Genomic DNA, 19,552 nt, shown 5'->3' on the forward strand with positions numbered 1-19,552 from the left:
TTGCTAACTATCAGGCACCAAGTTTGAAAGTTTTGTTTTCTCGATGCTCTGTGCAGGATGCCAACCTCAAGCTTGAACAAATGAGGATCTACAAGCATAAAGTCTTAATCCTCAGAGACTCTCTACAGCATTACTCAAGAATGTTTGAAGAGAAGCAGGACAGGTTGGTTGATAATGGCACAATGTGGTAGGAAATAAGACGTAGCTAAATAGATAATTGAGTAGATTACTTAATGGAGAGAGACAGATTTACATACACGAGATTATAGAGTAGAGAGAGAGAGAGAGTACACACGATATACGTGGTTCCTCCAATGTGGGCTACGTCCACGGGAAAGCAACCACTCAATGGCTTTAGTACTGCAAAACAAGAAGTAGTTTACAAAGGAATTATAACCTTAATGGAGCTCCCGCCTTGCTTCACTCTCACCACCTCACACTCACCTTGTTGCATCAACTTCACACTATGAAATGTGTGTAGAAATGGCCTCCTTTTATAGGCCAAAAGGCTGCCCTCTCTCATGAGAGGTAGCCATGTGTAGCCGCCCTTGTGTAGATAAGTCCAAATCGGACCCTCCAATCCGCCCATGTGTGGCTGCCCTTGAGAAGACAAGTCCGCTTTTGAATTCGGCCACCGGCCATTGAATTCGGCCTTCGACCACCGGCCATTCACTTCCGACCACCAGCCACCGGCCAATCGACGGTTGTTTTCCGACCACTTTTCGGCCGCCGTCCGGCCATAATATTCCGGCGAAAAGGAATATTTCGGCGAGGGAAAAAAATCCTAAAGTTGTCTTTGGTTTTTTGCTGTGAAAATTTTGGTTTCCGGTGAGTGATTTACCTTCACGCACGATGGCTTCTCCTCATAATGGGGGCCTTACAAATGTGCGCTTTTACCACAGAAAATTACAAGGGAAAATCAGGCTCCATACTTAACAATCTCCCACTTGGAGACTGATCTCCAAACCAAACCTGTGACTGCTTTCCATTCTGGCTTCTTATCCTTGAATGCCGATTGAAGATGAGCAAAAGCTCAACTTCTCCTTGTTGACCACCTTTGTAAACTGGTCTGCAAGATTTTCACTTGTATGCACCTTTCCTAGCTTTAGTTGTCCCTCTTCCAAAAGAGTGCGTATGAAGTGATATCTCACCTCAATGTGCTTTTTCCTTGAATGAAAGGCTGAGTTCTTCGCAAGATGGATAGCGCTTTGGCTATCACTGTACAAGACACAATTGTCTTGTTTGAATCCAAGCTCTTCTAAGAATCTGTGAAGCCACATAATTTCTTTCCTTGCCTCCGTCATTGCTACATACTCTGCTTCCGTGGTAGAAAGTGAAACCACTTACTGCAGCTTTGAAGCCCAGCTTACTGTTGTGCCTCCAACCGTGAACACATAGCTAGTAGTGCTCCTTCGAGTATCTTTGTCACCTGCCATATCTGCATCAGCATACCCTTCTAGAAAAATATCATTTCCTCCAAAGCACAAACCATTTGTTGTTGTCCCTTTTAGATACCAAGTATCCACTTCACAGCTTGCCAATGTTGTTTACCTGGGTTGTCCATGAACCTACTCACAACTCCCACTGCATGTGCAATGTCTAGCCTTGTCCAGACCATAGCATACATTAGAGAACCTACCGCTGCAGTATATGGAACTTTAGACATATAGGCTATCTCCTCTTGTGTCTTTGGACACATATCCTTCGTTAGTTTAAAATGACCAGCCAAAGGTGTAGAAACTGGTTTTTCATTTTGCATTGCAAACCTTTCTAGTACCTTCTTGATGTAATCTGCTTGAGATAGCTTTATTGTCGTCTTCGTCCTGTCCCTTGATATTTTCATACCAAGTATCCTCTTTGCAGCACCTAAATCTTTCATTGAAAAATATTTAGACAGCTCCTCTTTTAGGTCTTTGATGTCCTGTATGTTAGCACTTGCAATCAACATGTCATCAACATACAACATTAGGATGATGAATTTTCCATCTCCCAAATTCTTCGTGTAGACGCAGTGATCCGAGTTGCATCTTGTGAATCCATGATTCAACATCCATCGATCAAACTTCAAGTAATATTGTCTTGATGCTCGCTTTAAACCATACAAGCTCTTCTTTAATCTGCAAACCATTTTCTCCTTACCTTTTACTTCATACCCCTTTGGTTGAAGCATGTAGATTTCCTCCTCTAAGTCACCGTGAGGGAATGCCGTATTTACATCCATTTGCTCGAGATTTAGATCATGAGCAGCCACAAGGCTTAAGACAAGCTTAATTGAGTTCATTTTTACAACTAGAGAAAATATTTCATTGAAGTCAATACCTTTCTTTTGACAAAAACCTTTTACCTCAAGCCTAGACTTGTACCTTTTCTTTCCACCTTCTTCTCCCTTCAGCTTGTACACCCATTTGTTTTGAAGTGCCTGCTTACCTTTAGGCAACTCAACCAACTCCCATGTTTGGTTGCGATGTAGTGAGTCCATCTCCACTTGCATGCTCTTTGTCCATTCTTCTTTGGATTCATGTTGCATAGCTTCTTCGTATGATTCCGGCTCTCCAGAATCTGAGATCAAGAGATGGTTGAAGGAAGAAACAAACCTTTCTGGAGGTCTACTTGCTCTTGTAGATCTTCGGGGAATAGATTGAGGCTCCTCATTTGGTTGACGTTGTTGCACATTGTCACCGTTTGCAGTCCTTGAGTTTTCACCGTCCTCAAGCTCCATGTACTCATCACCTGTTTTTTTTGTTTTTTTTCTTTCCAAGTAATATTTGTACATACTTTGTTCGTTAAAAATTACATCCCTACTCCTTAAGATTTTACCATCTTCAGGATTCCATAGGCAAGACCCAAAGTCTCCTTCTCCATAGCCAATGAAGAAACACTTTTTGGACTTTGCATCTAGTTTTGATCTTAAGCTTCTATCTATCCGCATGAAAGCCTCACACCCAAACACTTTGAGAAATTCATAATTCACCGGTTTACCTATCCATGCCTCTTCTGGAACTCCCCCATCCAATGCCGTTGAGAGTGACCAATTGATTAAGTACACAGACGTACTTAAAGCTTCCGCCCAAAGCTCAAGCGGTAGGCCTGCATGTAGCCGCATGCTTCGTGCTCGCTCCATGATTGTCCTGTTCATCCTTTCCAAAATACCATTTTGTTGAGGTTTCCTTGGGGTTGTCCTTTGCCTCCGAATGCCATTGCTAGCACAAAAGCTTTCAAAATCTTGGCTGCAATATTCACCCCCATTGTCGGATCTGAGGCATTTAACCTTGGTACCTGTTTCATTCTCCACAAAGGCTTTCCACCTTTGAAATATGGAAAATACATCGGATTTATTCTTCATGACATAAACCCATGTTTTTCTAGTCGCATCGTCTATGAATGTTACATAGTACAATGAGCCACCAAGTGATGGTGTACTTGCAAGACCCCAAACATCAGAATGAACCAGCTCAAGTTTTTTAATTTTTCTTTCATTTCCTGATTTTTGAAATTTTACCCTCTTTTGTTTACCATAAACACAATCTTCACAGAACTATAAGTCCACTTCTTTGAAACCTGGTAGAAGCTTCTTTGTTTGAAGGATTTTCATTCCTTTGGCACTCCTATGCCCAAGCCGGTAGTGCCACACTGCACTGTCAACTTCTGTAGTTGTTGCACAAGCTGAAGGTTGCGTGCTAACAGTACACTTGGCAACCACCAAAGATCCCTTTGAAATCTTCCACCGTTTGTTTCCGAATGCAATGTTGTGACCTTCATCGTCCAATTGTTCTGTAGAGATTAATTTTTTGCGAAGAGAAGGAACATGCCTAACATCTTTAAGCTTCCATTCATTTCCGTTAGCAATTTTGACAGAAACTGTACCTTTGCTGACAATCTCACAAGCTTCATCATCTCCCAAGTATACATACCCAAAATTACCTTTGGTGTAGTCTTGGAAATGTTGCTTGTGTGGTGTCACATGGAATGAAGCCCCGGAATCTACTATCCAAGAATTAGACACATTGTCTAATGAGAGAATTAGATCATCTTGCTCTACTTTACCTGCCACATTGGCCTCCGATGTTGGCTTGTTGTCTTGAGACTTTGTCTCCTTCTTCTTCTTGGAACAGCATTCCTTCTTGACGTGGCCCTTCTTGCCGCAGTTCCAACATTCAAGAACTGACTTTGTGCGTGACTTGCTCCGCCTTGAGCGATCACGACCCTTTTGGTTTTTGAACCTCTCCTTAGGCCTTCCTCTTGTTTCCACTGATAGTGCAGCACTTGATGATTCTCCTGTGCTTCTCCTTCGTATTTCCTCGCTTAGGAGAACACCACAACATCATCAAACTTAAGAGTATTTGTGCCAGAAATAGAATTACTTACAACCATCACAAGGCTGTCCCAACTATCCGGTAGAGATGATAGTATAAGGAGAGCTCGCACTTCATCATCGAAATTGATTTTCACCGATCGAAGTTGACTTATGTTTGTGTTCAAGTCATTTAGGTGTTCTGCAACTGAACCATTCTCTGTCATCTTTAGATTGAACAAGCGCTTCATAAGAAATACCTTATTGGATGCCGATGGTTTCTCGTAGAAGTCGTCAAGTGACTTCATCAAGTCCTCCGTGGTCTTCATCTCCAAAACATTGAAGGCTACCGTTGACTCCAAGCTTCACCGGATTGTTCCCAATGCCTTTTGATCAAGGACAATCCATGCTTCATCTGCCATTGTTGCGGGCTTCTTCGCAAGACCGCCTAGTGGCAAATAGAGGTCCTTCTGGTAGAGATAGTTTTCAATCTGCATCTTCCAATGTTGGTAGTTTTTGCCGGTAAACTTCTCAATCTTGAGCTTCCCTTCGTCCACCATAACCCCCACTCAATTCAAGAAATCCTTTCCTTGAGATAATTTAGCTACGAGAAAACCTTGCTCTGATACCAGTTGTTAGGAAATAAGACGTAGCTAAATAGATAATTGAGTAGATTACTTAATGGAGAGAGACAGATTTACATACACGAGATTATAGAGTAGAGAGAGAGAGAGAGAGTACACACGATATACGTGGTTCACCCAATGTGGGCTACGTCCACGGGAAAGCAGCCACTCAATGGCTTTAGTACTTCAAAACAAGAAGTAGTTTACAAAGGGATTATAGCCTTAATGGAGCTCCTGCCTTGCTTCACTCTCACCACCTCACACTCACCTTGTTGCATCAACTTCACACTATGAAATGTGTGTAGAAATGGCCTCCTTTTATAGGCCAAAAGGGCTGCCCTCTCTCATGAGAGGCATCCATGTGTAGCCGCCCTTGTGTAGATAAGTCCAAATCGGACCCTCCAATCCGCCCATGTGTGGGCGCCCTTGAGAAGACAAGTCCGCTTTTGAATTCGACCACCGGCCACCGGCCATTGACTTTCGACCACCGGCCACCACCGGCCACTGGCCAATCGACGATTGTTTTCCGACCACTTTTCGGCCACCGTCCGGCCATAATATTCCGGCAAAAAGGAATATTCCGACGAGGGAAAAAAAATCTCGGGGGCTTCCATCCCCGAGGCCCCTACAGTTGCCCCTAGTTTTTTACTGTGAAAATTTTGGTTTTCGATGAGTGATTTACCTTCACGCACGATGGCTTCTCCTCATAATGGGGGCCTTACAAATGTGCGCTTTTACCACAGAAAATTACAAAGGTAAATCAAGCTCCATACTTAACACAATGGATTTGATACATGATTGGGTGCACGAGATGGGTGATGATGTACATGAATTGGCCACGAATTTCGAAGAAGCCCAAGACTTTGCCAACAAACTATGGGAAGAAATTGATAACCTGTGAAGATGTGTATTAACAAGGTCTTTTTTTTTTAATGGTGACATGATCCTTTGTAACCCCTTTAATGGTGACATGGTCCTTTGTAACCCCTTTATTATGGTGACGTGGTCCCTTTTTGTAAAGAGTAGGACATCCCCTTTAACTAGACTAATTCAGTCACCCCTTCCTTGGGTGCATGGATGTAAATTTTTGGCTTCCTGATTAATGCAAAAAGCTTACTTGGTTAAAAAGAAAAAAAAAGATCAAACCATGTGAAAGATGTTGACATCATTGATCCTCATCAGTGGGCATCCAAGCTACAAGGCCATCTTTAATTATTGACAATGAAGACCAATTTGGAGGCACAAAGGTTTATGGCCAACATGTTGGAAAAATCAAAGAAATAGGCAAAGCATGTACTAGGGTAGAGGAGCCAATTTAGCGATACTTACTTAAAGAAAAGTAATTTTGGGGGATTTTGTGAATATGGTCTGGTCATTTTTACAATGTGAAAATTGTAATATATTCTTCATGAAAAGATGAATCAAACAATACAAAGACTGATATTTTTTTAGACTTCTTCTCAATGCTCTATTTTTTTAGACTTCTTCTCAATGCTTCAAGTAGTAGAGACATCTTTTAGCAACTCACAAAGTTGACATTCATTAATATCACACTTATTCCATGTTGATATAACTATAGTTTATGCACATCAAGGTTATTAAACCGTCTCCATTAATGTACAAGATTTAATAATCAAATGGAACAATGTATATGTTTTTGTCATGTGCTCTCATTGTCCACAATAAAGGCACATATCAATAGCAAAGAAATTTTCCTTAAGCTAATATGTTGAGCTATATATAGTATCTCTATATATAGCTCAGCAATATCTTCCCATCCCTAGCACATTATACAACATTTCTAGATTAATTTAGTGTAAGGCTATTATGAGAGATGTCTTTAACTTCTTCAACCAAAACCAAAAATATGTTGAAGAAACTCACAAAGAGAGCATGAAACTTCTCAACAAAGAAGATAAATTACTCTGCATAAAACCATTGCAATATACACAGATAGTACAATTGTATACATCCTCGCCGTCCTAGCAATGAAAGCACGAAAATATTTTCAATCATTGGTTTTGGGAAAGATTGATTCAGGAACTGGTACATTAAGGAACTCACATAGCTTAGTCCACCCCTCCTCCTTCTCAATATCATAAATGAGAAGATTATGAGGTGCCACATATTGTTTTACCTCGCAAGTATGTTCAAGGTATGCCTTAATGCAAGTCTCTCTGTCCTCACCTCAGGCTTACCATTGCATAAATGATTGTAAAGTGCTATTTTCATGCATTTTGTACCCATTGGGGTAATGAATCTAAATATAGCGTGCTCTGGTGCATGTGCAATTGCTACTAAAGCTAAAAAGCTATCATACCATTTGTTAGGATCTCGTATATTCAAAATAATCTTGGCATTAGGAAAGATTCCCATCAATTGCTTGTATGCACAAGTTCCAGGAAAATCGGCTATGGAAGCATAGCCATCTAGAAGCTTCTCCCAACATTTTGGATTCCCTCTCCGAAGAGAGAGAAAACAAAGTACAAAATTCAAGTTATACCAATGCAGAAGCAATATGAATAATAGGGAATGATAATTGAGATCTAGAGAACAGGATTCAACAAAGCCTTGCCAGTAATTGAAATAACGACAAGTAGTTATTAGGAAAAGACCAATTATGTGTGATTGATCCTGAAGGCAAATTGGCATAAGTAAATAGAAATTCATAAAATTTGATTCGTCCAAGAAATTTAGTTTCAAGGATGAGTGGGTCAATTTGAATTTATAAATGATATTAAATAACTAAAAATTTTGTTCTTTTTAGGCTGTGCTTACAAGCTAAGTACAACCTCCACATTTTCTTATTTAAAATTTGATATCAACTTGGTTTGCCTAGCCTTCTCTATCATCAACCATCATAAATATTGATCTAGGACTCTTTTAAAAATTAATTGATGGGATGTATGATAAAAATGATGGTACTTGAATTATAACCTTTTCTAAATCTTGAAAAACCTAAACATGGAGAATTTTTTTTGTAGAGTGACTTGACTATATTTGAAGGCTATCATACAAAATTTCGTGCATTTTTTCACTTTAAAATTCAAAATTTTTAGGTGGACTACACTAAACTTGTGGTTTTTTTTTAGCATTGTAAAAAATATGATTCCACTCAAAACATCCTAGGCCACTCTATATCTACACGCATAGAAAGACTTATCTTACCTGTTCTAAATGCTTTAAGAAAGAGACTTGCATTGGTGGGCTTAGTAACATGCATGCCATGGAAGCACGGGAATCCAAGTATCTCTAAAGCTTTCATGAGTGACACTGTGCCCGTCTTTGGAAATCCGCATAAGATCACTTGCAATTTCTTCTTGTTGAGCATATCAATTCCTCCTGATTGAGCAAAAATTTTAATAAAAGGTTTACAAAGTTACACAATATACTTGGTATAGAAATTTTGACTTTTATTAAAAATAATGTAAGCTATAAATATTATTTGATCTATCCTTGAAAGAATTTGGGTAGAAATGACAAATCATGTGATTGTTTTTGTGTCTATAAGAGTGAAATTTTAAATATTGCACGGAGTCGGGTTTATTTAACTTGCCAAAAATATTAGACAATGCATAGTCCTCCAATTTCGTGTGGGTGTCGGATCTCCTTAGCAACTACTTGTGTCAATTAGTGTTACAAGGACTTCAAATTTAATGATTGTTCTTGTTTTTGTTTGATTAGGTCTCCCCAATTAGTGTTACAAGGACTTCAAATTTAATGATTGTTCTTGTTTTTGTTTGATTAGGTCTCCCCAATTTTAGTACTTACCTTTGGAGGCTTTAATGAAGCCAACCCTAAGGTATTTTTCTCCATTGGTTAACCTTGCTCTTTGATAGACCATTTCTCATCTGGGCCCCTTTACCATTGGCCCCATGTTGAAATAGATCTATAAGCACATCTGTATCTTAACCCTTGTTCCCGTTCATTCTCCCATATTAAGTGATCAGTTTAATATGAGAAAATCATTTGGATTTGTTAGATATTAGATTTTATGACATTTAGGCTAGTCTAGGCCCTTCTCCTGGTTTGGCCAAATCTATCTTTTTTGCGTTTTCAAGCCCTTCGTAGGATTCACCATGTTTTCGTAGTTCTCTAACAAGAAGTTTTGATCTTGGAGAGTATATTTCTTGTAATGAGATGGAACACTCATTACATTTGTACCATCCTCTTCAATGGGTTCCATTGCGGTCGTATATATCTCCTTTAGAGCTTTTTTTAACTCTTGGTACTTCTTTTTCCCTCAAAATCGTGTCATGGTTGAACCCTTATCCTGTTTTTTTTGTTTTGCTTGAGTTTCCTTGCTTGTTCTTCTCGACATTTTTGAGATTTTTGGATTTTTGTTGAAGGATATGTGCCAGTGATTTTGACACAATCATGTGTATCTATCTGCATCAGGAACTGTGTTCTACTAGAGATTAATGGCATAGGTCTAACTTTTTGTCTATACCATTTTTTTCTTCTCGGTTTCTAATTAGGAAAGTCAAAAAACTTTTCCTCCCCTCCTTTCATGAGTAGCTTTTCTCTCATATGTTCTTTTCCCGACCCCGAATCATCTGAGGTAGTTGATTGTTCTTCTAACTCATATATTGCATCATAGTAGAGGTCTGAAAAGACTTGTTGAGCTTTCATCAAGTCCTTGGGTTCCTGAATTTTTTCTTCAATGTGGAGGGTTGAAATCATTTGTATGGAAATTATGTCATAGCCATCCTCATTGCAAAATTGAGTAGGCATAGATGTATTTACACATACATCCATTGTCGCTAAAATTTGAGTCCATTCAAATGGCTCAAACAGATGCTCTGGAAAGGATTCAGGTACATAAGCTTCATCCGTGCAATCCCTTTCTAAGATACATTCTTCTCTTTTTAAACTCCTGTTTTTTGAAGCTCCACACATCCAAATAAGAGTGTCTTTGTTCAACCAAGATGGAATCTTAGTTTCAGCCGAAGAGACTGAATCCAATTCTTGTATGGGCGTTTTCATGACATCCCTATAAGTGTGATCTTTTAGATTAACCCTTGTTATTGATCCTACTTGCTTCAAGTACAGATAATTGTTTCTCCAGTCTTGGATGAGTTGTACTTGTCGCATGAAAGGTGTTCCCAATATGATTTTGTAATTGAGTTTCTTCCCAAAGTCTACTATGGCAAAAGTGTGTTGATATTCAATCCCATAGGAATTAACTATCATCTTTTCAAGCAGTCCTAATGGTCTTTCAATGTGTCCATCAGCCAATTGCAATTTCATTCGAGTTTGTCTAATGGCTGGTTGTCCCCAGGATTCCCATACTGCTTTCGTGTCTATGGCTATGCCTGCCTCACTATCCAGTATTGCCATGGTTCTATGTCACTATATTTCACTGGAAAGGTTGTGTTTCCTTCTTCCCCCTTCGTAGTATTCTCCGACTCTGTTCATTGGAACAGATCGAATCTCTTTGTTGTCCATTTTGTGTTTCAATTTTTCCAAATTATTTGCGATTAGTCATGTTATTCCCACCTTCTCTAGGGTTTTTTGTAGATCATTCCATAGATATGGCCTGATTTTCAATAGTTCTCCCAAAGTGAGAGTGCATTGGATGGGTGTAGACATGATTGAATGAATGTCGTTTACTTCTAGGGTTTATTCCACTCTTTTTACTTGAGTGGTCGTACACACTATGGATTCATCTTTGTTATCTCCCAAGTTAGAGGGTAGTGTTTTCAAGGTCAATGGGTTTCCCGAAGCTTCAAATCCGCAATCCTCATACAAGAATTGTACATCCATGTCCATATCAGGAGGTAGGTTGTGTAACCAAACTTCCTCTATAGGAGCAGACTTTAGAGTTAGACTCCCATCATTGGTTTCTCTAAATTTTTTTCATAAGTGTCCTGGCCAATCTTCTTCTACGAATGGAATTTCGTCTAAGGTATCTTCGTTGTCTAGCACTATAAGTTCATGCTCTTTTGTTTCAAAGTGGGGTTCTACCACCACTTTGGATTTTTCTTTATTGTCTCTTACCACATGCTCCTCAGGTTTTTCCATACTTTTGAGCTTGGGTTCTTGTTTTTCCAGCAACTCTTGCATGATTCTTACCAAATTTTGATAAGCTTCAAGCTTAGCTGCTTCCATGTCTGGAGAAGGATAGTTTTTTCATTTGTTCTCCATGTTTTGGTTTGCTTTAAGACTTGCTTTGTAGGCTTCCAAGGCCGCATTAGTAGACTCAAAAATTTTGTCAACCAAAATTGATCCTCCAGATTTCACGGTGGTTTCCTTGATTTCGCTTCTAGTTTCTTTCACCTTTTCTTGGAATAGCTTTTTTGTTTTCTCCTCAATTTTTGCCCGTTGTTTATGTTTTCTCATCTCATACCTTTTGCTTCTGAGGAAATTTTTGTATTCTCCGAATCAACAGAGGAGTTATGTTTCTTTTTCTTAGCCTGGGCTCTGGTGATTACCTTAATTGGAGCAATCGGTTCACACTCTCAGATAAGCTACTAGGTATCACTTGGACTATGTTCACTACTATTTTACCCTTGTTTAAAGGATTTTTATGACAATCTTCTAAGAAGTGTCCTCCCTTTTTGCAACATTGTATGCAATAAGCTTTAATTGGCTTGAGGTTCTTTTGAGACTCTAGGCATTCATTTTTCCAATGATCATCTACACCACAGTTATGACATTTTCCAGTTCTTATCTTAATTATGGGTCTTACCATAGGAGGTCTAACACCTTGATTAGCCACATAGTACAGTGGTGCAAGCTTTGGTGGAGCATAAGTCACAGGTTCTTCCATTGGTGGTGGATGTGAGTTATACCAATCTCCTTCTACCATTACTGTAGATGGACTAGACTCCGCATAGCGTGTAACAAACACTAGTGCTTGTTCATCTATGACTCATTCTGGATGCATGTACTTTACAGGCACTGCATTATGTCCAGGATATGGAGGTTGTTGGCCCAACACAGGTTGAGGTCTTTCCATACCCATTGGTGGTCTTTGAGATGGGGCCATGTTAGGCTGATATATGTACATGGGTTGTCCTTGTGGCCTCAAAGGCACGTGCTGAACATTCTTATCATACTTTGGTTGGTAATAGCACTCATTGGTCTCATGGTTGGTCCATTTATCCTTGATTGCACACCATTTCTGCGGTCTAATTGGTTGTCCATGTTGAGGTATCCCTTGTCCTGGTCCTCCAATAGGTGTTTTTGCATGTTATTCATCATGTCATTCATCCTTTTGAGCATGGCTGAAAGTGGTGCTGCAACAGCCGTTCCCACTTGTGCTGGTTTAGTGGGTATTGTTTTCTCACTTTGGTTATCCTTAGGGACATCTTCTTCATTGAAAATATCACAATTGTCTCCTAAATCAATAGCATCTGACACACACTCTTCTAGGGTTGTATGCTTCTTGCTATACAGTATAGCATGAAGTTCTTTGTTTTAGCAGTCCCTCCACAAACAATGATACTAGTTGTTCTTCTACAGGTATCTCTAGCTATGGGCAATCAAAATGAGCGGGCAAAAACTAGTTGACCAAAACAAAGGTCAACACGCAATTGATATTATTTGAACTGGACACCAGAGCCATAGCAACCGCCTATGCCTCTACCATTACATTTGCACGTAGACACTTGATGATAAGCTGCTTGTTGCTGATGTACATAAAGCTATCAAAGATACTTGCCCAACCCAAGAAAGTTGAGGGACCGGCACAATTGTCACCCAAACCTACATGGGGACTTGCACCGTGATACTTAACATTAGCTTGCATGTTTAGGCCTACTCGCCTTTGATGTCGACAATCACTAGATGCCATTAGAGACACAGCAGGTCTACCGTCCATGACGATTTGCCTCAATGGAATGTCTTGCTTTGGCATCACACCAATGACACCATCTCAATCATGCGCAGATTCTAAAATATGTGGGGTTTCAACCTATGATAGTAGGAGCTTGCTATAGATAAATCTCAAGCAGAAATCCCACGTGGCATGAATAAAAGACCCCCTCCCCCTCAGGACTAACAAACATGGGGTCTTCAATGAAGACCCCGTTATGGGATCCACGGCGAGCAACTATGCGTGTAAAACATGAGGTAGGCTCCGCCGTCCAATTTTAAACGGACATGTTCGAGTTTTTTCGAGTTTACTTTTTATATCTTAGTTTACTTTTTCTTGTAGGAGTTTATGTTATATAGTTTATTACTCCAAGATCAGACCACCAACCAAGAGAATCCATCTAAAAGGGTTCAAAATTTGGGAGGATTTATGGAGCAAGGCCAATAACTCTTGGCTAACCACAGAGCAACTTATTATTACAGGCCAGTTGCAACCTTGGGAGGTTCAATTGCTGGAAGCAAGGATGCAACAGTTCCCCCAAGAATATTAATGGATTTTTGAAGCTGAAGTCTCTTCATCTGCCAAAAATATAAGATGGAAAGGGGGGATAGCTCTTAAGAACCCCCTTGACTTCATGACTGAACAGGTCCCTCCCCTACATGTCACTCTCAACAAAAGATGGAACGTTGAACTAGACAGGAAGCAGTGGCAATTCAAGTTCCAATCTATCTGGAATAGAAGCATTCAGCCTAAGAAATCTATATTAATGTGGCTCATTCTCCATAAAACTCTTTGGACAGGGTTCAGAAGCATAAAAGCCAATCAGAGTGATGGGAGATGCCTCAGGTGCAGAAGAGCAGCAGAAGATATTCCCACCTGTTCCTCAACTGTTAGACCAATCTCCCTATCCTTTTACCTATAGTTAACACCCTAGGTCACCAAATAAGTTGGAAATAGTTACTCTTAGGGGACTCAGTTGGCCTTCTATAAGATTTCTGGAATAGATTTAGAGCAGTATTTTTGTGGATTATATGGAAGCTCAGAAATTCTTTCATATTTTTTGCTAACTATCAGGCACCAAGTTTGAAAGTTTTGTTTTCTCGATGCTCTGTGCAGGATGCCAACCTCAAGCTTGAACAAATGAGGATCTACAAGCATAAAGTCTTAATCCTCAGAGACTCTCTACAGCATTACTCAAGAATGTTTGAAGAGAAGCAGGACAGGTTGGTTGATAATGGCACAATGTGGTAGGAAATAAGACGTAGCTAAATAGATAATTGAGTAGATTACTTAATGGAGAGAGACAGATTTACATACACGAGATTATAGAGTAGAGAGAGAGAGAGAGTACACACGATATACGTGGTTCCTCCAATGTGGGCTACGTCCACGGGAAAGCAACCACTCAATGGCTTTAGTACTGCAAAACAAGAAGTAGTTTACAAAGGAATTATAACCTTAATGGAGCTCCCGCCTTGCTTCACTCTCACCACCTCACACTCACCTTGTTGCATCAACTTCACACTATGAAATGTGTGTAGAAATGGCCTCCTTTTATAGGCCAAAAGGCTGCCCTCTCTCATGAGAGGTAGCCATGTGTAGCCGCCCTTGTGTAGATAAGTCCAAATCGGACCCTCCAATCCGCCCATGTGTGGCTGCCCTTGAGAAGACAAGTCCGCTTTTGAATTCGGCCACCGGCCATTGAATTCGGCCTTCGACCACCGGCCATTCACTTCCGACCACCAGCCACCGGCCAATCGACGGTTGTTTTCCGACCACTTTTCGGCCGCCGTCCGGCCATAATATTCCGGCGAAAAGGAATATTTCGGCGAGGGAAAAAAACCCTAAAGTTGTCTTTGGTTTTTTGTTGTGAAAATTTTGGTTTCCGGTGAGTGATTTACCTTCACGCACGATGGCTTCTCCTCATAATGGGGGCCTTACAAATGTGCGCTTTTACCACAGAAAATTACAAGGGAAAATCAGGCTCCATACTTAACAATCTCCCACTTGGAGACTGATCTCCAAACCAAACCTGTGACTGCTTTCCATTCTGGCTTCTTATCCTTGAATGCCGATTGAAGATGAGCAAAAGCTCAACTTCTCCTTGTTGACCACCTTTGTAAACTGGTCTGCAAGATTTTCACTTGTATGCACCTTTCCTAGCTTTAGTTGTCCCTCTTCCAAAAGAGTGCGTATGAAGTGATATCTCACCTCAATGTTCTTTTTCCTTGAATGAAAGGCTGAGTTCTTCGCAAGATGGATAGCGCTTTGGCTATCACTGTACAAGACACAATTGTCTTGTTTGAATCCAAGCTCTTCTAAGAATCTGTGAAGCCACATAATTTCTTTCATTGCCTCCGTCATTGCTACATACTCTGCTTTCGTGGTAGAAAGTGAAACCACTTACTGCAGCTTTGAAGCCCAGCTTACTGTTGTGCCTCCAACCGTGAACACATAGCTAGTAGTGCTCCTTCGAGTATCTTTGTCACCTGCCATATCTGCATCAGCATACCCTTCTAGAAAAATATCATTTCCTCCAAAGCACAAACCATTTGTTGTTGTCCCTTTTAGATACCAAGTATCCACTTCACAGCTTGCCAATGTTGTTTACCTGGGTTGTCCATGAACCTACTCACAACTCCCACTGCATGTGCAATGTCTAGCCTTGTCCAGACCATAGCATACATTAGAGAACCTACCGCTGCAGTATATGGAACTTTAGACATATAGGCTATCTCCTCTTGTGTCTTTGGACACATATCCTTCGTTAGTTTAAAATGACCAGCCAAAGGTGTAGAAACTGGTTTTTCATTTTGCATTGCAAACCTTTCTAGTACCTTCTTGATGTAATCTGCTTGAGATAGCTTTATTGTCGTCTTCGTCCTGTCCCTTGATATTTTCATACCAAGTATCCTCTTTGCAGCACCTAAATCTTTCATTGAAAAATATTTAGACAGCTCCTCTTTTAGGTCTTTGATGTCCTGTATGTTAGCACTTGCAATCAACATGTCATCAACATACAACATTAGGATGATGAATTTTCCATCTCCCAAATTCTTCGTGTAGACGCAGTGATCCGAGTTGCATCTTGTGAATCCATGATCCAACATCCATCGATCTAACTTCAAGTAATATTGTCTTGATGCTCGCTTTAAACCATACAAGCTCTTCTTTAATCTGCAAACCATTTTCTCCTTACCTTTTACTTCATACCCCTTTGGTTGAAGCATGTAGATTTCCTCCTCTAAGTCACCGTGAGGAAATGCCATATTTACATCCATTTGCTCGAGATTTAGATCATGAGCAGCCACAAGGCTTAAGACAAGCTTAATTGAGTTCATTTTTACAACTAGAGAAAATATTTCATTGAAGTCAATACCTTTCTTTTGAGAAAAACCTTTTACCTCAAGCCTAGACTTGTACCTTTTCTTTCCACCTTCTTCTCCCTTCAGCTTGTACACCCATTTGTTTTGAAGTGCCTGCTTACCTTTAGGCAACTCAACCAACTCCATGTTTGGTTGTGATGTAGTGAGTCCATCTCCACTTGCATGCTCTTTGTCCATTCTTCTTTGGATTCATGTTGCATAGCTTCTTCGTATGATTCCGGCTCTCCAGAATCTGAGATCAAGAGATGGTTGAAGGAAGAAACAAACCTTTGGTGATTCAAGCAATCTTTGGAAAGTCAATTAGGGTGTTCATTGATGGTTTCTGCATTTATAGTTCAAAATCATTACATCTACAAAGGGTAGAAGAAGGTTTGAAGAAGCTCTATAACATGGGAGGTCAACTCAACCCCGAGAAGTGCCACATAGGTGAGGATGAAGTGATTTTTCTTGGTCACAATGTTTTTTACAAAGGCATCGAGGTGGATCCTTCAAAGTCAAAGGCTCTTATTGAGTTACCATCGCCAAAGTGTCTTAAGGAGGTCATCTCATTCATTCAAAAGGTGAAGTATATGTCACGCTTCATTCACTTAGCCACGGAGTTACTTCACCCTTTGCAAAAGTTGACACAACAAGTCGAGTTTGTTTGGTTTGATGAGCTTGAAGAATATTTTTGTAACATCAAAGTCATTCTGTCAAAGCTACCAACACTTATGCCTCCTTGTTGGGAGTACACATTCTTTATTAGCTCTAGTGTTGGGAAAGAAACAATTGGTGTTGTTTTGCTATAGCAAGATCCCCACAATAGCAGAATGCGACCCATCTACTTTGCTAGTAGGGTCATGAATGCTTTGAAGAGAGGCTACACGGAGACAGAACTCATGATGCTTTCTCTCATGTTGCGGTGAGAAAGTTTAGATCCTACTACCAAAAATTTTTGTAATTCTCACTGCAGAAAATTTGTTCCCTTGGGTGTCATCTCAAATGAATCTTAGTACTAGGATCTCAAAGTGGATTATGGAGTTGCAAGAGTTTCAATACACTTTCAAGGTAGAAGATAGATAGTGTGCGTGCACAATTGGCAAGGATTCTCACTTATAGGGTGCATGAAAAGGAGATTAAGGTTCCTGAAGTAAAGACCCTACCATTGCCACCACCAAAAAGTATTCCTAATTCTTTTACCTTGTTCTTTGATGGAGCTTTTCGACGAGTCATAGGAAAAGCAGGGGGAGGGCTAGTGTTGTTCAACCCAAGTGGAGAGGTGGTCATGAAAAGAAGGTCAATCTACCAGGTTCAACTAGGAACAATGAAGCAGAATATGACACACTACTTCATGGTTTGAAGATGTGTATTAGTCAAGGTATACAACGTCTCATGGTAAAGGGAGATGTACTTCTCATTGTAAAGCAAATCTTAAACATTTGGGCATGCAAGAATGAAAGCCTCAGAACAAAGGTTCATGTCATTCGTAGGTTGTTTAATCAGTTTGAAGAAGTGCAACTATATCATATTCCTAGGAAACAAAATGAAGATGCCGATTTACTTGCACAACAAGCAGTTACATGTGGTGAGAAAGAAGTGCAGGTCATCATGGTGGCAGCAGTTGTCAAGCAACCGAGATACCAAGGGTTGGAGTCATTGGCTCCCATTATTGGCTACATTTTGGAGGGCGAGTTTCCACAAGACTTCACTAAAGCTCAAAAGAGGAACTCATGAAGAAGGCAAGTTTCTATCTCTTCCCAAAAGGCTCCCTCTATCAAAGAGGGAAGGATCAAGTATGCAGAAGAGTACCAACTATCAAGGAAATTCCAACCATTCTAAAAGGTTGCCTGAAGAGGCATGTGGCGGTCATTTTGCCCAAGAATTAACCGTGAAGAAGATTTTTCTTGCGGGATATGTTTGGCCAAGCTTGCATGTGGATGTCCAACATTGGTGTAAAAACTGTCACAACTGTCAGGTAAATGGAAATAAAAGGCTGGTGCATGGTCCGAGGCAAATAGTGCTTGCAAATGGACCCTTTGAAAAGTGGGGTATTGATGCTATGGGTCCTCTGCCTAGAACAAAGAAAGGTAAACTCTAAATTCTAGTGGCTATAGACTACATCACTAGCTGGGTAGAGGCTCAAAGTGTGGCAAGGGTAAATGGGAAAGTGAGCAAGTTTGTCTACACTAATATTTGTTGTAGATTTGGCACACCTCTAGAGATTGTTTCAGATAATGGTCCGGGGTTCAAGAAGGGTTTACTCATAGAAGTTTGTGAAGAGATTCACATTCTACATTGTCATAGCACACCATACTACCCCTAGTCAAATGGTTTGGTGGAGAAGGTTAATGGTGTCATTGCAGGCATCATTAGAAAGATGGTGCAAAACCAGACAAAATTATGGAATGACTTCTTGGATGGTGCCTTGTGGGCATATCGAACCACATAGTGGGGAAGCCACTGAGTTCACACCATTTCACTTGGTCTATGGTCAAGAGGCTTTGCAGCCTATCGAGCTCAACATTCCAAAAATGCGGCTTCATGGCAAAGGTGCACAAGATGATCAAGAGGTATGGATGGATCGACTTCTTACGTTAGTGGAGCTTGAGTGGAAAAGAAAAGCAGCTTACGAGTGCTACAATAGGAAAGCCACACAAGCGAAAGAAAAGCTCGACAAGAAACTGAAGGACAAAGGCATCATGGAAGGAGAGCTTGTGCTAAGGTATGACAATCGTTTTGATGCCAAGTTTGAAACTAGATGGCAAGGGCCATACATAGTCAAGAAGGCTTTCAATTCAAGTTACTATCAGCTATAGACTTGAATGGTAAAGAGCACTCCAGGAAGGTAAACGGGTATCGCTTGAAGCCCTATTTGAGTCACCTTCTACCAAAGGATCTACCGAAGGACTATCAAAAAGCGACTATCTCATGTAAGTTTTGTTGCATGAAGCATGAGTGTGACAAGAAGCCACACAATGAAAATCATGTCAAGGGACCAGATATCATAGAGGACTCAAAAGCACTCTCTTTGCAAAAGATGATCTATGATGGTACATGAATATACCATCATCATGGGGAAGGGCTAATGATAGCCGTTTTTCAGCTCTCTGTAATCACCATAGTGAGTTACCTCACCCTACCAAAATCACATAAACACTGTGGCTATTCTTACCTTTTCACTGTACATAGGTGTGTGTGAGTTAGGGAATTTTTTCCATATCTTCTTAAAACCCTCAGCTAGCTAGTCATTGGGCTAGTTGAGCCAAAAAAATAAACAAAACCAAAAAATAAAATATATTATGGCTCATTTGTGTGTATATATTTCATTGTACATAGGGCCTAAATATAGAAAATTTTCATAATTACTTTGGTATTTATTTAAATATTTCTCTCTAGGTGTGCGTTATTTTCCTATGTATGCTATGTACATTGACTCACCATCACCACAATT

The 19,552-nt window shown here is 40.2% G+C and overlaps 1 pseudogene; it reads right to left on the minus strand.

Annotated features, from left to right (window-relative positions):
- Positions 1-6,925: 6,925 nt before the first annotated feature.
- Positions 6,926-8,185, minus strand: LOC147426845 (ava biosynthesis cluster protein M-like; annotated as a pseudogene).
- Between the last annotated feature and the right edge of the window lie 11,367 nt (positions 8,186-19,552).

Source organism: Adiantum capillus-veneris, chromosome 24 (assembly GCF_014529385.1).
Source record: "Adiantum capillus-veneris isolate H3 chromosome 24, ASM1452938v2, whole genome shotgun sequence".
Lineage (NCBI taxonomy): Eukaryota > Viridiplantae > Streptophyta > Polypodiopsida > Polypodiales > Pteridaceae > Adiantum > Adiantum capillus-veneris.